Here is a 26,074-nt window from a genome sequence, read left to right as displayed (position 1 = left end):
ACCCCCTTAGTGTCTTGAAAATAACCTCCCATATTTGGGGTGGGTGTGGGAAATCGTCATTTTCTGGTACCCCAAACTTTGCTTGGGGCCCCAGAAATGCAAAGCCTGGCAGTGTACTTTATTTGGATTTTCAGTGTTTTCGTGTGGTTTTTGCTGTTTCTCCACAGTCTGCATGTGTTACTAGTGGATTTTGTTACGGATTTGCACCAGATCCTCAGCATTGTAAAGTGCGACATCGGCACTGAAAATCCACACGAACAATGGCCCTGCTGTAGACCTCCGCACCTGCACCACAGGCCGTATTCTGTACCGTGTACATGAGACTTGGGATATCTCATTTACTTGGCTGCTACTGTATTAGGTCCCTTTCACGCGAGCGAGTTTTCCAAGCGGGTGCAATGCGTGACGTGAACGCATAGCACCCGCACTGAATCCTGACCCATTCATTTTAATGGGTCTGTGTACATGAGCTTTGTTTTTCACGCATCAGTTCTGCGTTGCGTGAAAATCGCAGCATGTTCTATATTCTGCGTTTTTCACGCAGCCCTGGCCACATAGAAGTGAATGGGGCTGCGTGAAAAACGCATTGCATCCGCAAGCAAGTGCGGGTGCGATGCGTTTATCACTGATGGTTGCTAAGAGATGTCGTTTGTAAACCTTCAGTTTTTTATTACGTGCGTGAAAATTGCATCAAAACGCATTGTACCCTCGCGGAAAAAAACTGAAAAACTAAACGCAATTGCAGACAACACTGACTGAACTTGCTTGCAAAATAGTGTGTGTTTGGTTCCCGCCCAATTTGCGCTTCTTTTTTTTTTTTTTTTTTGTGGATCGGATGTGGACCTATTCATATTAGTGGAGCTGTAAAAGATGCAGACAGCACACTGTTGGCATCCGTTTGTTCGTCGGCCCTGCATTAAAGATAGAAATTGTCCTATTCTTGTCCGTTTTGCAGACAAGGATAGGACATTTCTACAAGAGTTGGAAAAAAACTAAAATGGTGGCATGCACACAGCCAGGAGATCCACTATTTGCAGACCACAAAACGGATGCAGTCATGTGCCCGAGACCTATACTAGGGCGGGTATACCCTGAAGGAGACCAGTGAGTGCTGCTGCCCCTTCATTGTACCGACTGGTGGATTTCAGGTTTCGGACTCCCATGAGTCGGGGTTTAAAGGGTTTTCTGAGATTTTATAACTGATGACCTATCCTCTGATGGGTCATCAGTAACTGATCGGTGGGGGTCAGACACCCGGGACCCTGCTGATCAGTGGTTTGAGAGGGCACTGGCACTCCTGTGAGTGGTACGGCCTTCTCCGTGCTCACCAAGTGCCGTACATTGTATAGCGACTGTGCTTGGTATGGCGCTCAGCCCCATTCACTTCTATAGACGTGCAACCGATAAGTGTCATCACTGGCCTAGGAAAAGCTGTGGAGCGACTGCGAGCGAGGCTAGATTCTCAAACAGCTGATCAGCGGGGGTCCCATGTGTCAGACTCGGACCCCCACTCATCAGATACTGATGACCTACCCTGAGGATAGGAAAAAGATACGAGGCCACAGCAGCATATCCACGAAATCCTCTTTATTCAAACGAACGCCTCACAGCAAGGCATAAAAATTACAGCGACGTTTCGGCTATGACTAGCCTTTATCAAGCATGTGTATAAGGCCCCATGCACGTGTGCGGGCCGTGGAACCGCGGCCTGGATCCCTCCTGTGAGCTGGAGTGCACGGTGTCACTGGTTGCTATGACGCCGTGCGCTCCCTGCTGCCGGCACAGTACAGTAATACACTGGTATAGATCATACCAGTGTATTACTGTATAGCGGCGGCAGCAGGGAGCGCACGGCGTCATAGCAACCAGTGACGCCGTGCGCTCCAGCTCACAGGAGGGATCCAGGCCGCGGTTCCACGGCCCGCACACGGCTGTGAAACACGGCCGTGTGCATGGGGCCTAAGTCTCATAAAACCCCAAATGAACATGACACAACCTTCTTTTTTCTCCTCCAGTCTGCTGTGAAGGAGATCCTCTTACTTGGTGTATACCTAAAATGTTTCAAAGCCCCTCTGGCATAAATGTGTATGAAGCCCTATAATAAGTGCTGGTGTATGATTTCACTGTGTACATTGCGTCACTACTATGAATATCCTCGCCAGTGTCAGGGGGTTTATCTCTCGGTCATTCCCTAGTACTCGTATCTACTATATATAACTGAGCACACAGTACTATTCATGGGGAACACAACCGCACACCGTGGTCTCTAAACAGAAATGGCTGTGGGTCAGAAGGCTTGTCATTTCATGCATTGTTCAGTTTAATGTTCAGTTTAATTTCTCTCATGGCTATAGTACGTAAAGGGGTTGTGTCCCTTCAGCAAGTGTCATTTATATGGTAGACAAAGTTAATACAAGGCACTTGCTAATGTATTGTTTGTCCATATTGCCTCCTTTCCTGGCTGGATTCATTTTTCCATCACATTATGCACTGCTTGTTTCCATGGATACGACCACCCTGCAATCCAGCAGCAGTGGTCGTGCTTGTACACTATAGGAAAATGAACCATATGTTCCCAGCCACCAGAGAGGCTGGCACTTTAAGCACGGCCGGGATTACAAGGTGGTTATCACCATGGAAACGAGAAGTGTATAAATGTGATGAAAAAAATGAGTCTAGCCAGTACAGGAGGCAATATGGACAATCGCTATACACTAGTAAGAGCCTTGTATTAAAGGGGTATTCCCATCACATACAATGGGGGCATATCGCTAGGACATGCCCCCATTGTCTGATGGGCACGGGTCTCACCTCTGGGACCCGCACCTACAACAAGAACGGAGCAGGGGAATGAATGGAGGACGCATTGCGCATGCACAGCCGCCCTCCATTCATTTTAACGGGGCTGCCGAAAATTTCTGTCTGCCCCATAGAAATAAATGGGAGGAGTGGCCACGCGTGCACTCCCATTCACTTCGGGGTCCTCCAGCCACAGCTCTTCCCGCACCTATAAGACAGTGGGGGCATATCCTAGCGATAATTCCCCCCCCATTGTATGTGATGGGAATACCCCTTTAATACAAGGCTCTTACTAGTGTATAGTGATTGTCCATATTGCCTCTTGTACTGGCTAGACTAATTTTTCCATCCCATTTATACACTTCTCATTTCCATGGTCACAACCACCTTGTTTGGTTGTCAATGGGGGCGTGTCCTAGCGATATGCCCCCATTATATGGGATGGCAAAACCCCTTTACTTTCTCTACATGATAAATGCCATTTACTGAAGTGAGGGGTAATCACGTCATTAATGTAAAAAATTAAAATCAGACATCATATAGTACATGACAATATCTTTATAACTAAGCTAGAGCCAGCCCTGTACGGGTCTCTGGATTCAGAGATCTCACCATCCAACTGCTCTGCTGGATGCTCTTCAGCCCGGCAGCTCAGGGGGTGTGTCCTTTCTGCTATTACACTTGACTCAGCCACAGCCTGTAACAGAACATATGGCTGGTGGCAGTTGAAGATTTAAACTGAACACATGCAACCACCTCACCAAGGTGGACCAGTAAATAAGGAATACAACAAACTGCAGGTGGCGCTATACCGATAAATTTTATTAACTTACTAGCTAGACAAAATTTTTAATTGCATGCATTACAAAAGTATTAATATCATCTATGTGTCGGTTATCCGTTCTCTAAAATAAAGACTTTTATGCTAATGAGCCTCTAGGTGGTCTACTTGTCTTTTGGCACGCCCATGTCCACTTGATTGACGTCCTTCTCCGCATCGTCCTCATAATCCCGCGCCGTCCCATTTAGTATTCGGCGCAGTGAGTGAAGGAAGTCAATAAAGGGGGCATGCCAAAAGGCGAGTAGACTGAGCCTCTAGGTGCTGCAGCAACGCCCTCGTAGCACCTAGAGGCTCATTAGCATATTATAAAAGTCTTTATGTTAAGAGAACGGCAGCAGGCAGGGAGTTATAAAGCATACTGTTATGTACTGCTGACATCAGCACATCGCTAATGTCCGCCAGCTACATAACGTTATTTCTCATGACAGAAACCCTTTAAACTGTAATACTAGACAGACTTATCTGTTTGGACAAGTCGGCCATTCCTTTATTATTCCTACTAGCCATTTCCAATGAAAGTCCAGATGGATGTTACCAGTTGGGGTGTGTCCCTGCAGTCTGACTGTCCAATCGGTGCTGCTGCTGTCAGACTGTAGGGACAGCTCCCCCAGCTAGTAACACCCCTATGGATTTTCACTGCAAGTAATTAATTTGTTACTTCTATCAGTAATAATAAAGGAATAACACAACATTAGAATAGAGGTTTAGGGATTATTACTTGGGGAATTCAAGTAGTTACAGGAGAGGTGGCAGGTGCTCTTTACGGCACACTGGGGGCACCTGCTATACAGTTTGTCATCATGGTCGACACAACCTGACACCCTTGTTGCGCATCAGGACTTGGCTATGATTTACTTCTGTAATTTATTCACCCAGCCTTGTAGTACCATTTTAAGGGTGCTTTCACACTAGCGGTTTTCTTTTCTGGCGCGGAGTTCTGTCCTAGGGGCGCAAATCCGGAAAAGAACTGATCAGTTTTATCCTAATGCATTTTGAATGGAGAGCATACCGTTCAGGATGCATCAGGATGTCTTCAGTTCAGTCTTTTTGACTGATCAGGCTTTTCAGAAAACCGTAGCATGTTGTATTTTTATCTCCGGCCAAAAATCTGCAACACTTTGACTGAACGCCGGATCCGGCCTTATTCCCATTGACTTGTTTTTAAGCCGGATCCGGCGCCGTGTATGCCATCAAACCGGATCAGGCTTTTGCATGTTAAACCCGAAAAATGTGAGAAAAAAGTTAGTCCATAAATGGCGGATCTGTTTTTTTTTTCCTTCAATGCATTTTTTTAAATTGTGATCAAAATCCTGATCAGGATTCAAATGTAATCCGTTTTCACAAGTTTTTCCAGATTCGGCGGGCAGTTCCGCAGACAGAATTGCACGCCAGATTCAAACAACGCTAGTGTGAAAGTAGCCTAATGTATACCCCCTAGCCTACCGCCTGTATAGCCAACGAACACACCTTAGGCTACTTCCACACTGGCGTTTCTGGGTCCGCTTGTGAGATCAGATTCAGGGCTCAGGGCTCTCACAAGCGGCCCAAAACGGATCAGTTCAGCCCCAATGCATTCTGAATGGATAAGGATCTGTTCAGAATGCATCAATTTGGCTGCGTTTGGTCTCCGTTACGTTTTTTTTTTAGACTGTCACTAAAACGCAGCTTGCAGCGTTTTTGTGACCGTCTGACTATGCAGAGTCTGACTATGCGGAGCCTAACGGATCCGTCTAGACTTGCAATGTAAGTCAATGGGGACGGATCCGTTTTTCACTGAGACAATATGGTGCAATTGAAAACTGATCCGTCCCCCATTGACTTTCAATGTAAGTCAAGACGGATCCGTTTTGACTTGGACTTTTTTATTTATGTATTTTTTTATGAATAATGCAAACTGTTATGAACCAATACAAGCGTTTGCATTATCGGTGCGGATCCGTCTGTGCAGATACAAGACGGATCCGCACCAAACGCGAGTGTGAAAGTAGCCTAAGGAGTAAGCATGTGTGCAGAGGAAAGCAAGGACTGAAGAACGCTCTATGCGGCAACCTGAGGGAATAAATATGAATGCAGTGTGACCAGGAGGTTGTGTTCTGCCCGCCCCCTATTTACAGTATAGTCAGTGAACCGGTTACGATGATCTGTTTGCTCGGAATGGTATGTGGTCATGTGACCTGGCTGGCAGCTAGTCATTGTGCTGGCACTGCGCCCAAACTCAGCCCACGTGGCTCCACAAATAAATAAGCCCTTCTGTCTTCTGACTGTTACCATGTCACTGGCTTTATTACAGGTTTGCTCTGCTGATTTATTATTTTTTTTAACCTTTTCTTCCTCCTCTAATTTAGAAGAAATCGGTTGATCCTTTGTGACCTTGCAGTAAGTTTGCAGCTCCTTAAGGTCAGTATTCTCCTGTTCTATTGCTGTAGGTTATGGACTCTTTATAGGGGCTGTATCTAGAGATGAAGGGGCAGTGCTGAATGATCGCTGGATTTTATTGATGATTAGTATCAGACCGACGGAGTCCGATTCCCAGCACCCCTGCCCATTAGCTGTCTGAATGGGACCAGCAGCTATAATAACGCTGGTCTTCCACCTAAAATGAGACGTAGTCGGGGTGGATAAAAATCAATTATTTTTTATTTATTTTTTTATAAAATTTAGATTTTTTAATTTAAATAATATTATTTTTATTTTATTTTTATACAAAATGCTTTTTGAGGAAAATATATTACTATCCAAAGGTTATTCCATCATGAAATAAAGATTTGTTTTTTAATTATGTAGAATAAGGCTACTTTCACACTTGCGGCAGTGTGATCCGACGGGCAGTTCCGTCGTCAGAAGTGCCCGCCTGATCTGCCGCTGACTGAAAGCATTTGTGAGACGGATCCAGATACGGATCCGTCTCACAAATGCATTTCAAGGACGGATCCGTCTCTCAGCTTGTCATGCGGACAGACGGATCCGTCTTGTATATTTTTCACATTTTTACCGGTCTGCGCAGGCTAGAAGGACGGATCCGGCATTCCGGTATTTTGAATGCCGTATCCGGCACTAATACATTCCTATGGGAAAAAATGCATTCAGGCATGTCTATTTTTCGCCGGAAATAAAACCGTAGCATGCTACGGTTTTATCTTTTGCCTGATCAGTCAGAACGACTGAACTGAAGACATCCTGATGCATCCTGAACGGATTACTCTCCATTCAGAATACATGGGGATAAAACTGATCAGTTCTTTTCCGGTATTGAGCCCCTGTGACGGAACTCTATGCCGGAAAAGAAAAACGCAAGTGTGAAAGTACCCTAAGGCTGTATATGTAACATTTTTTTGGTAAATAAATTCCATTAATCTATTCACAATGTAATGCTCTTCCAGAGGTTTTTGTAAGATTATTGGGCAGTTTCTCTGCCTACAAGACATTATCACAGATGCTTGGTTTACTTTTGCAGTTCTCAAAACTGAATTTGACTCAGCAGAGATCACATGCCTCTTCTTCACAGCAGAAATGTTATAACATGAACAGAGTTTAGAAAAAGACCTTAATCCTAACTTCTACAAACCTATGAATACAGAATCAACCTAATCAAACTAATATGAAAAGTTGTTGTTCTAAAAACCTTCATCTACTTGCATATTATAAGTTATACCAGCAAGAATGAGTCTTTATGTAGAAAACTATGATTTTTAAATCAAGCCTTACTGACTAGTGATTTAAATGAAATCCACCCTGGACGCAGTGCAGGTAATCTTGAAGAGGAAGGAGCGCGAGCGCCAAGACCCCTTCAAACAGATGACTGGTAGGGGAATTTCCAGTCAGCCCCGCCATGGATCTGATATTCTGAGGATAGGTCTTCAGTGTTAAGCCACAAACCCTGTTTAGTTTTGGCTTAATACATACAAGTGGTGATGTTGGGGTAATGCTGACCTGCTAGTTTTCGAGCCCCAACATATTAAAGTGGTTATCCCACAAATTTAAAACATATTTTTTACTCCCTATCTCGAGGACTTTCTTTCCTTTTGGCCCCTTTCACACGAGCGATGTTTCGGGTGCAATGCGTGATGCGAACGCACGGAATCTGGAGCTATTCATTTCTATGGGGCTGTGTACATGTGTTGGTTTTCGCGCATCACTTGTGTGTTGCGTGAAAATCGCAGCATGTTCTATATTCTGCGATTTTTCATAGAAGCGAATGGAGCTGCAAGAAAATTGCATCGCATCTGCAAGCAAGTGCGGATGCGATGCGTTTTTCACACATGGTTGCTAAGAGATCTTTGTATACATTCAGGTTTTTTTTATCACGTGTGTGCAAAACGCATTAAATTGCATTGCACCCGCACGATAAAAACTGAACGCGATCGCAGGCAAAACTGAATGACTTTGCCTGCAAACTCACTCAGTTATCACTGAACGCATCTGCAACGCGTCCGGACCTAATCCAGACACGCTTGTCTGCAAGGGGCTTTTCTGTGGGCGGGCAGCAGCTCTGCTAGGATGCATTGCAATTGGCTCTTGTTAACCCCTTACTCCCCTGCATTCTTTTACATATAGCCCCACAGATGGATATGGTATGTCTAGAGAGATGGAACTATGTATTTCTATGGATCTAGAAATAGGGATGAACATATGAATGAAAGGTGTCTGGGCTGCTTCTCTGTAAGATCGCTGACAAGGGAAGACAACAGGGAAGCTATGGAGAAGGTGGGCCAGGCGGTAAACCGTGGGGGGCGCTAACAGAAAAAAAAGTGTGTGTGAAAAATTACCTAATATTCAATATTTTTGTGTGTGTATATTGAAATGTCATTTGGAATGCCCTATTCATTGCATGGTAATACTTTTTGTGAGAACACCTTTTAAAGGGGTTGTCCGCGTTCAGAGCTGAACCCGGACATCCCTCCATTTTCACCCGACGGCTCCCCTGACATGAGCATCGGAGCAGTTCATGCTCCGATGCTCTCCTTTGCCCTGCGCTAAATTGCGCAGGGCAAAGGTATTTTTTGGAGATCCGGTGATGTATCGGGGCTCTCCATGGGGCTGCCAGGAAGCCCGGTGACGTCACCAGCACTGATGGGCGGGATTTAGCTCTGCCCTAGCCAGTAAAAGGCTAGTGCAGAGCTAAAACCCGCCCCTTTAGAGTCGGTGACATCACCGAACACACTGCCGGGCCAAAGTTACCGCCCAGCAGTGTGTTATTGAAAACAAAAAAGCCCGTGCCCTGCGTGATTTAGCGCATGGCACGGGAGCGCATCAGAGATGCTCCGATGCTAGCCTCAGGGGGGCTGTCTGGGTGAAAATAAGGGTATGTCCAGGTTCAGCTCTGAACCCAGACAACCCCTTTAAGGGCTTATGCACACAAACATATTTTATGCGAACCATACATTTCAATGGGGCCGCAAAAAAACGGAAAGGTCTCCGTATCTATTCTGTATCTGTATTTCCATAAGCCTGCTCTGCAAATAGAACATGTCATATTCTTGTCCATTTTGCAGACAAGGACAGACATTGTGACAATGGTTCTGCCCAAAAAAAGATCAGTTTTTTGCAGGTTCGTGTTTGGCAGACCGCAAAATACATACGATCCTCTGCCGGCTCCCAAAACCGGAATGCCAAAACGCTGATTTGAAAGTAGCCTAAGTGTTATCAGTTTTAGCTGCATTATTCACCATGCTTTACACTGCATCTCTGCCTATTCAGGCTAGCTTCTGTCTATAAGCACTGAACCACTAAACCTGTCAGAAACGTGTTATTACCACTTGTCATCTGTCGTTGAATAATCTGTGTCTGCGTTCAGATTAAAGGAGACAGTGTTGTAATTATATACAACTTCAAGGTGAATCATAAGTTGAAGCGTTCTTCTCGTCGTCACAAGCTCTGATGGCAGTATAAAAATATACCGTCCTCCTATACCGTGCTATTAAAAGTTAGTCATTTTGTTAGTCAGTTGGCTTTACTATATGCTCTACTTGCTTATGTTGCCTTACAGTAAAGTTCCACATTAGAGGTGTAAAATATAAGGGAATTGCCTAAATGACAATTCCATCATTTAAAGACTTATGAAAAACAGGTCTTCCCCAGTTAGGAAATGTGATAAAATAATAAAATGCCATATAATCACCTATTTCACTCCACCCGCCAGCTTCCTTGACTGTAGCGATGACATGTCTGGACACCACTGGCATCAGGGGTATACTGTACATGACATCGGAGGCCGGCGCAGCGTACAGGCGCGTCCTCTGTAGCCAAACACGGCCTGAAGGAGGTTAGGGGAGTATATGCCTGGGGGGTGCTTTTTTTTTTAAATTTTCACAACCCCTTTAATATTACATTTGGAAAAGCTTGTGAGTGGGTGTCCCTGGTGGTTTAGTGGGCGGATAGTAGTGTAACATACTGGGGGAAATTTATCAAAGCTGGTGTAAAGGAAAACTGGCTTCATTGCCCATAGCAACCAATCAGATTACGCCTTTCGTATTTCAGAACTCCTTTGGAAAATGAATGGTGGAATCTGGTTGCTATAGGTCAGTTTTTCTTTACAGTTTGAGAAATCTTTTTTCCATTTAAAGGGGTTGTCCCATCTTGATCTTTCATGGCCAAGATGGGAATAACCACTTTAGGCACCAGACTGTGGATGCCAAAATTAAAGGAACATCCAAGAAGCCCGCGCTCCGCCTTTTTCTTCACTCCCATGGCAGTGAATGGGAGATGTGTAAATAGCGTAGCACAGCAGGTTACACTGTTTACATAAATCGGGAGCTACAGGCGAGGGTTGTTGCGATAACAAAATTTTGATTAGATTTCGATACCATAAAAAAAGTATTGCCATACTAGATACCATTCAATACCATGCAAAAAAATATAAAACGCCACAAAAGCTGCACGCATTCCGCATTTTATGGAACATCCGACCCATAATTCAACAGTCCGATCCTATTTTTTTGGGGTGACAAGGCGACTAAAAAATTGCGAATCGCACGGTTTTTATTTAATTTTTTTTTCTGTGACTGCGTTCACTGCATAGGAGAGATTTTTTCTATTTTAATAGTTTTCACTTTTTTTGGGCGTGGCGATATGGAATTATTTGTTTATATATTTTATATGTAAAAATGGGAAAGGGGGTGATTTGAAACTACATATAATTATTTTTTTTGACTATTTAATAACTATTAGCCCCCTTAGGGGCCAGAACCTGGGATCTTTTCATCCCTTGTCCTATTCACCCTATATATAGATCTATTAGGGTGAATAGGACTTCACACTGTCCCTGTGCTTTGTGCACACAGCAGCAGGAGCTTACCATGGCAGCCAGGGCTTCAGTAGTGTCCTGGCTGCCATGGTAACCGTTCGGAGCCCCAGGATTACACTGCTGGGGCTCCAATCAGAAGCTGCCACTGCACCACCAATGAGGAGGAAGGGACCCTGTGGCCACTGCCACCAATTATTATAATACTGGGGGGGTTGGGGGGCACACAGCGCTCCCAATGTTTAGTACTGGGGGTGGGGGGGAGGCGCACTGCGCTACCAATAAAGATAAGTAACCTTTTAATACAAATACAGGAGGCAGGTGCTGGCGGCAGAATCGCATAGCCGGCACCTGACCTCTATGATGGGGCGCTGCGATCCGCGGCAATTAACTGCCGCGGATCGCAGCGCCCTGTCATAGAGGTTGGGTGTCGGCTATGTGATTTTTTTTTTTGCAGCCGGCACCCGCCTCCTGTATTTGTATTAATGGTTTAGATATCATTGTTGGTGCAGTGTCCACAGCCCCTCCCCTCCTCTTTTCATTGGTGGCGGCGGCAGCAGTGGCACAGGAGGGAGAGAGTGCTTCCTTCTCCCCTGTGCTGCTGAGGATTACATGGAGCGTGCCGAGAGCAGCGTGCGCCATGTTCTCTAATACTAGGCTGCTCAGTAGTGTAGCCTAGTATAGGTAAATGTCAAATACCGGTATCGAATCGATACCGCTACAAAAGTATTGATTGGGTATTGATAATTCGATACCTGCAACAACCCTACTACAGACAGTGTAGCATGCTGTGTGTAGTTGGCACATCGCCAACGGCTGTAGGTGCCCTCCTGAATTCAACTGTATAGCCATCCATAGGACTTGATACAAATGAATACTGCAGCGTCGGTGGCAGTATTTTGTGCTGCACCATGATGTTACTGGCCCCACCTACTTATGTTGCCCTGCCTACAACATGGGGCCCCTTTAGGGTCGGAGTCCACCCCTGTATGGGAATGAAGAAAAAGTGGAGAACCTGCCGCACTAATGTCCAACCCTAGCTAGCGCTTACTGGCTGAGATGGGACAACCCCTTTTAATTCTTGTTCTCCTTCTGGCTTGAGGAACCTAGCGGGTGGTTCTAATCTGTGATTGGCGGTGAGCGCTGCATTGCCCGCCCCTATGGGAAAAAGCCATCAGTCATTGCAAGCCCAGAATGAAGGAACTTTCATTCTGAATCTTTTCCCACCACATTTGATCTTTTACTCCATTTTTATATAACACGCTGCCCTAAGATTAGACTGCATGTTCGGGGTATGGGGTTTGCTTGAAGGCATGTTCACAGCGCATGCGTATTCTGCATATCTATGTGCGGGGTGACATGTTCCTGGATGAACTGGGTGACATTTTTTGTGTACAGTACACCTATGTCTATCCATTTTTCAGGTTCCTCGATGTCTTGATTTAAAGTTTTCAAGAAATGCGTTTTTCAAATAATGCTGGGAGGCAGCTCCTTCTTCCCCAGGCTCCTGACCTTTAGTCGGTGACAGGCCGGCGCACCGCACCCCTCCTTCACTTTCCTCTCGGAGTCCACACTTGTGCAATGATTGCAGAACCTGATTCACTGGGAGGCGCTCACTATTTACTTGGTATAATTTTACATTCCTCTCTAATGGGAAATGTTCTTAAAGGGGCCACGTCTGTGACTACCTATGTTCTCTGCAAGCTGCACTAATGGTTCAGGTCTTCACTCTGGAGGAAGGTAAAGTACTGGATTTTAATTTTTTATTTTTTGCTGGACTTTGCAGGCTAAAGTGTGGTACACTATGCTTTTTATACTGCATGCAAAAAAGTGTGTAAAAAAAAAAAAAAAAAAGTGTGTGTATATTATATAATTGGTAAAGACTGCATTGAGCGGTTGAAACGTTGCAGAGGGGTTATAAAGGGTCCATCATTTATTCACTTTACTTCTGGAGGGCTGCCTCATCTTTTAAATATATATATTTTACTTTATTTTACTTAATTTGTTATTATAATTTACGGATGGCGTCCGTGTGCATTCGGCAATTTGCGGAATGGGGCAGACAGCCATTAATATAACTGCCTATTCTTGTCCACAAAACTGACTTTTTTTTTTTTTTGCGGACCACGGAACGGAGCAACGGATGCGGAAAGCATACTAAGTGCTGTCCGCATCTTTTGCGGCCCCATCAAGGTGAATGGGTCCACATCCAAGCCGCAAATACTGCAGCTCGGATGTGGACCAAAACAACGGTCCTGTGCATGAGGCCTTACAATAGAGCTTTATGGCATTTGTCTGAATCATCCGTTGATGTATAAGTTTTGTGTATAAAATGTGATGTGAACCCACCTTAAGTGAATGTCTTTTAGCGTGGTTTTATACAATGTTGTCTCTTGAAAAAACACCACTTTCATTCATTTATTTATTTTTTTCACAGAAGGGTACTTTCACACTTGCGGCAAAGGATTCTGGCAGGCAATCTGGACGCAAACTGATGCATTTGTCAGACTGATGCGGATCCGTCTCACAAATGCTTTGCAATACTGGATCCGTCTTTCTGGTTTTCATCCGGAAAAAACAGATCCGGTATTTTTTTCTCGGTCTACACATACGCAGACCACAAAACCGGATCCGGCGTACCGGCAAGTGTTTAGGATTTTTGGCCGGAGAGATGACTGCAGCATGCTGCGGTATTTTCTCTGGCCAAGAAACGTAAGGGAGACTGAACTGATGCATCCTGAACAGAATGCTCTCCATTCAGAATGCATTAGGATAAAACGTATAAGTTTTTTTTTTTTTTTCGGTATTGAGCCCCTAGGACGGAACACAAAAACGCTAGTGTGAAAGTACCCTAAGCTAAAAAAAGCCCTGCTGTGGCCAGATATTGCATGTCTGTGAATTATAAAATGCCAATTTTCTTTGCATGCCAGGTACAGGAGATGCTCGGCATATGCACCAATGATGGCCTCCTCCTGAGAACTAATATTTATATGCAATTATAATTATATATATATTTTTTTTGTACTTAGCAGAATCAACTGTACCAGGGATTATTCCTGATTTAATGGGGTTGATCCTGCTGACAGGTGTTCTTTAATATTCTCATCCTTCACAAGCAGCTGCTTATTCTTCCCATTCTACAGTAGATATATACATTCTAAAAAACATTACGTAGATCGTTGTGTGCACGTTTTGGTTTGGGTTAGCTCTGAGGGTGCTTCCACACTGCATCTTTTTCTTGGTGCTAGTCTGGCTTTAAAAAATAAAATAAAAAAATGGTTATCCCTTGATTAATGTAAAAAATGAAAATCGGACATCATATAGTACATGGCAATCTCTTTCCAACAAAGCTAGAACCAGCCCTGTACCTCACATGGATCCAGAGATCTCCCCATTCATTGCTCTCCTAGATTTATATCAAGCTGGCAGCTCAGGGGAGTGTCTTTTTTTTGCTGCTTCTCAGGAGGCGTGTCCATACTCTCCCTATCACAGCTCAGGAGGCAGTTGAAGGCTGAAACTGAGCATGTGCGGCCTTCTCAGTGAGCAGGTCAAAGAAATAAGAAAAAGAACAAACAGCAGGTGGCGCTATACAGACACATTTTATTGAATAACTCGGTGGCTATGCTACATTTTTAACTACATGCAACCACAGAAGTATTCAGATCCAGGTGCCAGTTTGAGAACTGTACAAAATTTTTCATGGGACAACCTCTTTAATGCTACTTCTAATAAGGTCAATGGTGTCGCAGTGCGATTCGACTATCACAAAAAATCCATCCAAGTTGGATTTTTTTGGAGCGTTGCAGTTTTAACATGTTGCGTTGCGACACCATTGACTACTGTTAAATAAAATGCTACAAAATATATATATTTATTTATTTTGCTGCGCAACACTTGTTTCCCTAGCCTAAATCTGCCAGAATCGGGAGCTTCTCGTGCAGCATGGCTCTTCGGTCTGGTTCATAGAAGTCACAAGTGGCGCCCTTTTTCCATGAGGTCCATGTGGCCTAATAATTTAACATAATGTTATAATATTTTTTATTAGTTATTTCCGTTCTTTCTGATTTCTTATCCTAACACCGGGGTAAAATCTTCCACATATATATGAGAATTTGTATCAACTGGTACAGGCATGCTCAACCTGTAGCCCTCCAGCTGTTGTAAAACTATAACTCCCACAATGCCCTGGTGTAATCTGTTCGGGCATGCTGGGAGTTGTAGTTTTGCAACAGCTGGAGGGCTGCAGGTTGTGCATGCCTGATCTGGTATGTTATATTCTTACTTTGATACAGAAAAGCATAAACCCTAGATTCTCCTTCCGCCATACATGAGGTCTGATTAATAGCGGGTGATGTGATGGTGGGTTGTCTCCTCGCAGCAATGCAGGTGTTAATTCTAGCCCTGCTCTCCTGAGTTGTGGGAGGTAAAAGTGCTTACTGTGCATCCTCTTTACAAGACTCTACAAGGCAGATTATAATTAGACACAGTTGACTAGGAAGCTGAAGCGCTGGTGGTCTCCAGCACAGAGCATCCAGGCAGGAGTGTCATCAGAGCCTTCATCATCTTCATCTCTACCAACTTTCTGCTCCCCTTTCATTCGTGCATGCTGTCCTTCATTGTCATTGCTAGGCAACTGGGAATGCTGACATGCCTGCACCCTAGTTCCACCCCCTTTGTCCAGCGACGACAGGCTCAGCGTTGGCCCCCGTGCTGCACATCCCTGCGGACCTTGATCCTGGGATGGAAGTCCTCCTCATCATTGGTGTCTTCATCTGACCAAGGGCTAAACCTGCACTTTGTGATCTGGCAGTGGGCATGACTAAACGCTGGCAGCATTTCTAAAGGAAATTCTTTCTAATCCCTGAGCTTCCACTGCTCGCTGCTGCCTTAGAAAGTGCCTTGTGAAAAGCTCCAGAGCTGGAAATACTGCAGTCCCCCTCGTATGGAGCAGAGGAGGGGGACTTTCTCTCCACCACCCAGGAGGCTCTTTTGTCTGTCCAGCGGAGGAGAAAGGTGAGTGGTCTTCACCATTCCTTCTGCCAGGCATGCAGAGAAAGGACATGAAGCCCTGAGGGACTTTCTCAATCTATTTCCTAAAATCCAAACGCTCCTGCAGTGACGTCTGCACAGTGCCTGGAGTCCCCGGCACAAGCCCCTTGTCTATAGATGGAAGGAGGACTGACAAAGGGCATAGTCCTTGTAGCTGCAGTCGGACGTTAAATTCTTTCTGTAGGGCTGCTTTCACACTCGCGTTTTGTGCGGATCCGTCATGCGACTGTCTAAACACATTTAAGCGTTCTCATGTGTGTGTGTGTACTCGAAGGTCTGTCCCTGCCTGCTTTTATGGGCTCGGAAAGAATGCTCGCTCGTTCTATGAATTGGATTGTGAGTCCCAGCGGAGAGGCAAATGTGTGAATGCTGGGACCATACTGTGCCTGTAGCTGGCGGTCTAGTTTAGAGTTGTTGGGAGTTTTTTATTTTATTTTTTCTCTTCTCCCTGCTTGTGGTGGTGTGCTCGTGACACGGTCTCACTTCTATTATAATCCTCATCAACGCTTGGCTCTGTCAGCACATACTGGAATGTTGTGGCACCATCTGGATTGGTGAAGTGCTTTACCTCCCACCCCAGCTCCTACCTATAGGCAGGCACCATGGAGGAGGCACACAAACACGCTGCTGCCAAAGTCTACGCAGATACTAAAAAGTTCTGCAGAATCTCAGCCCTGCCTCCCATACGAAATTCTATCTAGAAGACCAAAGTGTAAGAGGTGTTTTTTTTTATTTTCCATGAAAATGATTAGACTTGAGAGGCGGTGTTCACGTGTGAACAGTTATGTCTGGCCGGTTGTTTTATGCCTGAGACATTTGATCCATTTGTGTCTGGTACATTGGCGTATCTTCCGTTATAATGATGGCACCGTACCGCGCTATTTTGGCCATACATCATTATGCCTGGGACAGATGGAACTGATGCCTGACTGTGCGCTTTATGTACTAGTCTGCCATTCATAGCTGGATGGAGAAACATCTGGCATCACACGTGGTGCTTCTGAAGAAATCAGATTGTTTGCTCTTCCTTATTTTTGTACGACGTTAGATGTTTGCAGATGTGTGTGAACAGGGTCGTAGTTTTAATGCTCTTAATACATTTTTTTAGGAGGCTGTGATTTAAATTTCTGCAAATTCTAATGTGTTCGAGGCTTCTTAAAGACCTTGATCAATGTGTGTAGAGTTGTGTTCAGATGCAGCAGATTTGTCGTAGACCTTTTTGTACATCCACAGTTCAGTTCCATTTATCTAAATGTAAGGTTGTTCCTGCACCATGTGCATTGCCTTCCGCAACAAAACGACCACATGTAAATTTACCCTTTGCTAGGATTTGATCTTTTTTATTAAACCAGTTTCCAATTCAAATGTCTGTAGATGTTCCAAGGTCACCTAAATGATCTATGATGCGGAGTTCAGGATTGTAGACTCGCGGTCAGGCTGGAGCTTGGTGCATCATCGATCACTGATGCAGTGGTCTGTTCGGAAGTGTAGCTCTCGCACAGACCACACAGGCTTCTCTGAAACTGGCCTTAAAGCTCCTTTACCTGTCATGACTGTGCAGGCAATTATCAAGAGGGTTTGTTCCTGATAATTGGCGATTGTTATCAGAAATGAGAGCCACATTTACATGCAGCAATCATCTCTGCTACTGCGATCACTTCCCCATACAGATGTGCGCCCAGACATGATGATTTTAAGCATCAACAGCGCTTTCTCCCAAGGAGTAGGCGCTTGTCTGTTCATCAAGTGATCAGCTCCACCTTTACACTGGGCAGATGGCGGAAACTAACGCTCCTTCCTGCTAATTGCCCTGATGGTCGGCCCATGTAAAGGGGCCTTTAGTCTCTCTCCTGAGGGTGCTGCCACACGTTCAGGTTTTTCTTTGCAATTTTGGAAGCTAGAACCAGGAGAGGATTGATAAAGTGAAGTTTCTCTTATGTTCTGATCCACACCTGATTTTGGGCTTCAAAAACTGCATCAAAAAGCCTGAATGTGTGGCAGTACCTGGATACTTTACCTAAGTATCTACTCCTCATCTACAAACCTGCTCAATCCTCACAATGAGGGCCTCCTGGTGGTTTTCTGCAACCACCTGAGCTCTGTACTTGGGGTTGACTTTTTACATACTGTGTGTATTGGGGCTCATTGCTTTATCAGCTTTGTTTATGTGAAGGTTTAGGCTTCATTCACATATGAGTGTTCCCTTACATATGTTGGCCAAGTGTAGGCTGAAAACTTGGGGAGATGTGTTCCTTGCTTCTGCTGCTGGAGTCTGATTGTCAGCGCAGATTTGTATTCTGTTTTTGTTGCACTTCCGCACGTAATTTGCTTATGACGCAGTACATACTGCTATCTACAAAACCTTCACCACAGGTCAGTTTGTGCACGGAAGCTTTAGCTTCTATTTAGTATTGTATTATGCTGCAGACAGCAATCTACATGTTTTAAGCTAATTTCACACTTGCGTTGCTGGATTCCGGCAGGCAGTTCCGTCAATCTGTATGCAAATGGAAAGCATTTGTAGACTGATCCGGATGCAGATCTGTCTCACAAATGCATTGCTGTACCGGATCTGTCTCTCCGGTGTCATCTGAAAAAAACTGATCCGGTATTTATTTTTTTACATTTTTAAAGGTCTGCGCATGCGTGGACTGGAAGAACTGATCAGTCAATGCGGCACTAATACATTCCAATGGAAAAAATTCCAGCATGCTGCGTTTTTTTTTTTTTTTCCTCTGGCCAAATATTGTAAAAGGACTGAACTGAAGACCTCCTGAACGGATTGCTTTCCATTCAGAATGCAGTTTTTTTACGGTATTGAGCCCCTAGGACAGAACTCAATACCGGAAAACTTTGACGCAATTGTGGAATTACCCTTATGCCTTAGGAGTAGGTTCACATGGAGATTTTTGGGGCAGATTTTCCAACCAAAGCCAGAGTGATTAATTTTGAATCCACTTCTGGATTTTCTCAATTTTAGCAGGCACATTTATACATTTGCCAAGATGACTCTTGGTAAAATCTGGAGTCATGGCCGTCTGCTTACAGCCCCCCCATAATTAATGGCTCACAGCTATAATACAGATTTTCAAGGTATAGTTCTGTGATGGGGCACCTATAGAATTTTATATAGGCCCATACAGAAGGGCAGATGGGTTTTTGTACACCAGTTCCAGAAGTTACATGCTCTGTACCACTAAGAGCTCAGCGGGGGTGCTAGGTGTGTCATAGGTACTCAATATTAAACTCCAGTCATACCCTTTTAAAAAAAAAGACATGTCTGATTTAGTAAATAGTACATTTCTCATTAGCCATTCGGTAGCATATTTTCTTACATCACTGCTAGTGCCTTTCCTCCTACAAAGTAATGAAGAACATTGATAACTGGGTATTATCATTTCTCATGTCCAAGGGGCATGTCCCTACAGTCAGATACTGGCATCACTGACTGGTCAGTGTTTAGCGGCACACCGACTACTAGTAACACCCAGTTGTCAATTCATGCCTTTAGAGTAGCAATAACAGAGCAAAGGCACAATGCAGAGTGTTCAAGAAACAATGACTTAGGGCTGTTTCACACGAGCGGATGCCGTGTGTGACATCCGCTCCGTGAATGACAGCCAAGACCCGATGCGGACAGCAGAAGCACGGAGCAGTAACATGACTGATAATGCTCCGTGCCTCTCTGTGATCTCTTTACTACGAAATCACAGTGAGATAAAGTTGTCACCGGGATTTTGTAGTAAAGAGATCACAGAGAGGCACGGAGCATTATCAGTCATGTTACTGCTCCGTGCCCCTGCAGTCTGCATCGCGTCTTGTCTGTCATTCACTCAGCGGATGTCACGCACGGCATCCGCTTGTGTGAAACAGCCCTTAGACTTCTTTATTATTTTTTTTATTTTTATGGAGGATACAAGTAGTTACTAAAACAGACATGACCGAGCTGAGAGGTCCTCCTAAAATCATATCCTTGCAGACTTACAGCATTTAAAACCTTCTCTTGGGATCTGTGTGCACAAGTCTGAAATACTGTACCAATATCACGGTTCACATAGATGCACACCACCATGTCATCGTGTACCTTCCCTAGAAGCTCCTACAAGCGTTTTCATGCAGTTCTCCTTGCCCACTTGCAGAATTTACGAAGAAGCCATATGGCAGTTTTATGTGGATTTTAACTAATCCCCATTGACTTATATGCCGTGACCTGAAATGCCATTTTTCTTCCATGGTCTGCGTATGGAAATACCTCTGCAGGAGTACATGGCACAGTGTATGAGCCCGCAGACAGAAATAGTCTCCGCTTTCTCTCCAAATGTCTATACCCACCTCCATGGTGCTTGGACGCCACATGCAGGCTTGTTTTCTGGGGTTTAGTATTACATGCAGTTATCAATCTATTTGCCCCTGCCATATAGGGTTCATTCACTTGTCCGCATATTGCGTATTCGCAAAACACGTACACCGGCCATGTGTGTTCCGCATTTTACTGTAGTACTCACCATTGTAGTTAAGGACCTGACCTCAGGTTTGACTGTAGTAAATTTTTCATTACTGATGTGCCTGTCTTACTTGCTCTTCCACAACGTTTCCTGATCACGCCCCATTGTCTGCATGAGTTATTTTAGACACTGTGTCAATAAATGTCGCCTGATTAGCATATTTCATTAAGTGATTTCCTAACGATTGCCACGTGGTGTGATCATTATAGTTAACCATTGCTGGTAGCATATGTGACCTAAGATAACCAGAATTAATTAGATAGAAATCTATCAATATGTTAATCACAGATGGCTACTGGTGACCCTTCAGAATATCTGACTTCTAATTGTCTATGTGACAATGGACTATGGGGTGAAATCTGTCTAAATGACCACCTCCTTAAGAAGACCATCATCTTAAAGACCCTGGATTTCCTGTGATGGATTTTTAATGCCACCATATTTTATAAATTCTTGTGTTTTCTTTGTGAAGACCCCATCCCACAGAACACCACTTTTCGAAGAAATTTTTGGGTGGTAACTCAGGTTTCCTGGTATTGGGGTTGGTCCTGTCCAATGTGTTTCTCAATGAGTAATAGTTCTGGGCCTGTCTACATAGTATGGTCTGTAAGCATGCAGTGGGTGACATCATGGATGGTAGGTATGTGTCACTGAGGCTGCTACGCTCAGTGATGTAAATCCCGGAGGTAAGTAGTGACCAGTGGTGGTAGATCACTGAGTTGGTGGTAGCTGGAATTTGGGTCCGGGATTTAGGAGTGACTGAAGAGCTTGGGTGGGAAGGTCACTCCCATACTCCATCTCGGGTGTTACCACCACACACACAGGTGCGATGGTGGTTTTAAAAAGGACACTCTGCCAGAGAGCAGTGTGTGGATGGTGGTCTGAGAGGAAGACTACTGAACCAAACCTCTTGGCAGTGAGGATTTGCTGGGAGAAGACTGCCGCGGGTGAGGAGCCTGTATCACTGTGTTGTTATTTCATTTGGACTGTTCTGTTATTTGAAGAAAGCAAGCCTGTACTGTACTGTGTGCCGAATAAAACCCTGAAAAGAGACTGTTTGAGTGGTCCCGTCTCACAGGTCTTAAATAGGGTTGTTTCGGGTATCGAAATTTTAATACCTAATCGATACTTTTATGCCAGTATCGATTCGGGATGTTCATTTTTTCGGTACTAGGCTGTGCTACTGTGCAGTCTAGTATCTCCTCATGAGAGAACATGGCGCTCGGCGCATGCTATGTTCTCTCCAGCCAGACAGTGGAGAAGGAGGGAGGGAGGGAATCCCTCCCTCCTATGACACGGCCGCCGCTGAGCTGAATGAAGTGAGCTGGCTCTTAAGCTGCCCGCACCACTGCCACCAATTTAACGTGTGGCTAATTAACCCCTTAGCGCAGAACGCCGTACATGTACGGCGGGGGATGCATTGCCAGAATGCATTCCGCCTTACATGTACGGCAGGATGATCGGGCGGGCACCGGAGCGGTGCGCACCCGATCACTGGAGGGGTCCGGCAGTCCCTGGTAGCCGGGCCCCTGCTGTATCCGCCGGCATCGCTGTTTACAGCGATGCCGGCGGATTAACCCTTTCTATGCCGCGGTCCGCGCGGACCGCGACATAGAAGTTGTTTGCGGCAGGTGAGTGATCGCATCGAGTCCCCGCGCTGCTGTGGCGGGGACCCGATGCGTGACAAGGCAGCCCGATGCCGTGCAGAGGCTGCCCAATGCCCTGCACGGCATCGGGAACTGCCTTCTACGGGAGCCGAGGAGATCCAGCCTCAGGCTGGGTCTCCTAGGCAACCAGTTAGTGTATGACTCAGTGTCATACACTAACAGGCAATGCATTACAATACAGATGTATTGTAATGCATTGCAGAGGGGATCAGAGTGGGATAGAAATAAAGTTTTAAAAAAAGTTAAAAAAAAAAGTGTTTGGAATAAAAAAATAAAGTTTCAAGTAAAAAAAAAAAAAAAAAAAGCCCCATTCCCCTGATTTTCTAATAAAAAATTGAAAAAAAAAAGAAAAAACACACATATTAGGTATCGCTGCGTCCGTAACGAACGGCTCTATAAATATATTACATGATCCACCCCATCCGATAGGCACCATAAAAAATAAAAAATAAAAACTGTGTATAAAAAAGCCATTTTTGTCAACTTACATCACTAAAAGTGCAACACCAAGCGATCAAAACGGCGTATGCCCCCCAAAATAGTACCAATCTAACCGTCACCTCATCCCACAAAAAATGAGCCCCTACATAGTACAATCGCCCAAAAACTGAAAAAACTATGGCTCTCAGACTATGAAGACACTAAAACATTTTTTTTTTTTTTCAAAAATGAAATCATTGTGTAAAACTTAAATAAATAAAAAAAATATTTATATATTGGGTATTGACGCGTCCGTATTAACCTTCTCTATAAAAATATCACATGACCTAATCCCTCAGGTGAATACCGTAAAAAAAAAATTAAAAAAACGGTGTAAAAAAAGCAATTTTTTGTCATCTTACATCACAAAAAGTGTAGTAGCAAGCGATCAAAAAGTCATACGCACCCCAAAATAGTGCCAATCAAACCGCCATCTCATCCCGCAAAAATCATACCCTACCCAAGATAATCGCCCAAAAACTGAAAAAACTATGGCTCTCAGACTATGGAGACACTAAAACATGATTTTTTTTGTTTCAAAAATGAAATCATTGTGTAAAACTGACAAATAAAAAAAAGTATATATATTAGGTATCACTGCGTCCGTAATAACCTGCTCTATAACAATATCACATGATCTAACCCCTCAGGTGAATACCGTAAAAAATAAAAAATAAAAACTGTGTAAAAAAAGCCATTTTTTGTCACCTTAGATCACAAAAAGTGTAATAGCAAGCGATCAAAAAGTCATACGCACCCCAAAATAGTGCCAATCAAACCGTAATCTTATCCCGCAAAAAATGAGACCCTACCTAAGATAATCGCCCAAAAACTGAAAAAACAATGGCTCTCAGTCTATGGAGACACTAAAACATGATTTTTTTTGTTTCAAAAATGAAATCATTGTGTAAAACTGACATAAATAAAAAAAAAGTATATATATTAGGTATCACTGCGTCCGTAATAACCTGCTCTATAAAAATATCACATGATCTAACCCCTCAGGTGAATACCGTAAAATATAAAAAATAAAAACGGTGTAAAAAAAGCCATTTTTTTGTCACCTTAGATCACAAAAAGTGTAATAGCAAGCGATCAAAAAGTCATATGCACCCCAAAATAGTGCCAATCAAACAGTCATCTCATCCCGAAAAAAATGAGCCCCTACACAAGACAGTCGCCCAAAAAATAAATAAAACTATGGCTTTCAGAATGTGGAGACACTAAAGAATCATTTTTTTTTTCAAATGCTTTGTTATGTAAAACTGAAACAAACAACCAAAAAAAGTTGTCATATTTGGTATTGTCGCGTCCGTGACAACCTGCTCTATAAAAGTACCACATGATCCAACCTGTCAGATGAATGTTGTAAATAACAAAAAATAAAAATGGTGCCAACACAGCAATTTTTTGTTACTTTGCCTCACAAAAAGTGTAATATAGAGCAACCAAAAATCATATGTACCCTAAAATAGTACCAACAAAACTGCCACCCTATCCCGTAGTTTCTAAAATGGGGTCACTTTTTTGGAGTTTCTACTCTAGGGGTGCATCAGGGGGGCTTCAAATGGGACATAGTGTAAATAAACCAGTCCAGCAAAATGTGCCTTCTAAAAGCCACACGCCGCACCTTTCCCTCTACGCCCTACTGTGTGCCCGTACAGTAGTTTACGGCCATATATGGGGTGTTTCTGCAAACGACAGAATCTGGGCAATAAATATAGACTTTTGTTTGGCTGTTAACCCTTGCTTTGTTACTGGAAAAAATGGAGTAAATAAAAAATTTGGCAAAAAATTTAAATTCTCGAATTTCATCTCCATTTGCCAATAACTCTTGTGGAACACCTAAAGGGTTAACAAAGTTTGGAAAACCAGTTTTGAATACCTTGAGGGGTGTAGTTTCTTAGATGGGGTCACTTTTATGGAGTTTCTACTCTACGGGGGCTTCAAATGGGACATGGTGTAAATAAACCAGTCCAGCAAAATCTGCCTTCTAAAAGCCACACGCCGCACCTTTCCCTCTACGCCCTACCGTGTGCCCGTACAGTAGTTTACGGCCACATATGGGGTTTTTCTGCAAACTACAGAATCTGGGCAATAAATATAGACTTTTGTTTGGCTGTTAACCCTTGCTTTGTTACTGGAAAAAATGGAGCAAATAATAAATTTGGCAAAAAATGTAAATTCTCGAATTTCATCTCCATTTGCCAATAACTCTTGTGGAACACCTAAAGGGTTAACAAAGTTTGTAAAACCAGTTTTGAATGCCTTGAGGGGTGTAGTTTCTTAGATGGGGTCACTTTTATGGAGTTTCTACTCTAGGGGTGCATCAGGGGGGCTTCAAATGGGACATGGTGTAAATAAATTAGTCCAGCAAAATCTGCTTTCCAAAAACCACACGCCGCACCTTTCCCTCTACGCCCTACCGTGTGTCCGTACAGTAGTTTACGGCCACATGTGGGGTGTTTCTGCAAACTACAGAATCAGGGCAACCCATATTGAGTTTTGTTTGGCTGTTAACCCTTACTTTATTGCTGTAAAAAATGGGTTAAAATTGAAAATTTTCCAAAAAATAGAAATTTCTAAATTGTTTCTCCATCTGCCATTAACTCTTGTGGAACACCTACAGGGTTAACAAAGTTTGTAAACCCAGTTTTGAATACCTTGAGGGGTGTACTTTCTTAGATAGAGTCACTTTTTTGCAATTTCTATTCTAGGGGTACAAGGGGGGGGCTTGAAATGGAACATGGTATAAACAAAACCAGTCCTGCAAAATCTGCCTTGCAAAACCCATATGGTATTCCCCTCCTTCTATGTCCTCCCGTTTGGCCAAACAGTAGTTTACGACCACATATGGGGTATTTCTGCAAACTACAGAAGCAGGGCAACCCATTTTGAGTTTTGTTTGGCTGTTAACCCTTACTTTATTGCTGTAAAAAATGGGTTAAAATTGAAAATTTTCCAAAAAATAGAAATTTCTAAATTGTTTCTCCATCTGCCATTAACTCTTGTGGAACACCTACAGGGTTAACAAAGTTTGTAAACCCAGTTTTGAATACCTTGAGGGGTGTACTTTCTTAGATGGAGTCACTTTTTTGCAATTTCTATTCTAGGGGTACAAGGGGGGGCTTGAAATGGAACATGGTATAAACAAAACCAGTCCTGCAAAATCTGCCTTGCAAAACCCATATGGTGTTCCCCTCCTTCTATGTCCTCCCGTTTGGCCAAACAGTAGTTTACGACCACATATGGGGTATTTCTGCAAACTACAGAAGCAGGGCAACCCATTTTGAGTTTTGTTTGGCTGTTAACCCTTACTTTATTGCTGTAAAAAATGGGTTAAAATTGAAAATTTTCCAAAAAATAGAAATTTCTAAATTGTTTCTCCATCTGCCATTAACTCTTGTGGAACACCTACAGGGTTAACAAAGTTTGTAAACCCAGTTTTGAATACCTTGAGGGGTGTACTTTCTTAGATGGAGTCACTTTTTTG

The 26,074-nt window shown here is 43.7% G+C and overlaps 1 protein-coding gene across 8 annotated transcripts in view; it reads left to right on the top strand.

Moving 5' to 3' along the window:
• Window positions 1-26,074, top strand: part of MTUS1 (microtubule associated scaffold protein 1) — a 261,609-nt gene that overhangs the window by 21,746 nt on the left and 213,789 nt on the right. For 2 of the 8 annotated variants that reach the window (XM_044299644.1, XM_044299637.1), the window contains exon 1: window positions 15,456-15,893. The exons of 1 other annotated variant lie outside the window; for it this stretch is intronic. The gene's annotated coding sequence lies outside the window, so the exon portion shown is untranslated. Of the gene's footprint in view, window positions 1-5,985; window positions 6,038-15,449; window positions 15,894-16,506; window positions 16,642-26,074 lie in introns of those variants that run through there. 5 more of the 8 variants (XM_044299618.1, XM_044299651.1, XM_044299631.1 and 2 more) reach the window with 5 other exon arrangements.

This window comes from Bufo gargarizans, chromosome 1 (assembly GCF_014858855.1).
Source record: "Bufo gargarizans isolate SCDJY-AF-19 chromosome 1, ASM1485885v1, whole genome shotgun sequence".
NCBI lineage: Eukaryota > Metazoa > Chordata > Amphibia > Anura > Bufonidae > Bufo > Bufo gargarizans.
Note: the sequence above shows the minus strand (reverse complement) of the source record. Positions and strands in the feature narration are given on the sequence as shown.